This window comes from Arachis ipaensis, chromosome B08 (genome assembly GCF_000816755.2).
Source record: "Arachis ipaensis cultivar K30076 chromosome B08, Araip1.1, whole genome shotgun sequence".
In the NCBI taxonomy this organism is placed as follows: Eukaryota; Viridiplantae; Streptophyta; class Magnoliopsida; order Fabales; family Fabaceae; genus Arachis; species Arachis ipaensis.
The window spans coordinates 47,564,557-47,565,116 of NC_029792.2; positions in this window are offsets into that span (position 1 = coordinate 47,564,557).

The following is a 560-nucleotide window of genomic DNA, read 5'->3' on the forward strand; positions in this document are numbered from 1 at the left end:
TAGATTGGGTTGAATTATATTGAATTGATTATTTTATAATTATTATATTATGTCTTTTTGTGTTTATTTTTTTCAAAAGTTTTCAAAAAATATTCGTAGATATCCAAGGTGATCTGCGTTCCTAAGGGGGTAATTAAACAGAAACTTGCAATGACGGAGACGGAATTGGAGCATTTCTTTTTAAATAGGAGTGAGGGATGGGAAGGGGACTTCTAACGCTTCCCTGAGTACTCATTACCATATCTAACTAGCAATGGAGATCCAATCTGAGCTGATTTAAGAGGGGACGCGTGGACTTCATCTGCATTGGGCCTTTAAGGTAATGGACCTAAATCGAATTTGGGACCCTAACAATGGATTTTAGTTGATCTTGCTTGCGTTGAGGTTTTACTAGCTCCAAATATATCTTGAATTAATATTTTGAATCATTGTTATAACAAATACTATATTATTTAATATTATAACACTTAGCATATGTAAAAGTTGGATATATTTACAAGAATTTTTTAATTCAAATTAAAAAATTTTAATAATTTTTTAGTTTATATATTATTTACTAA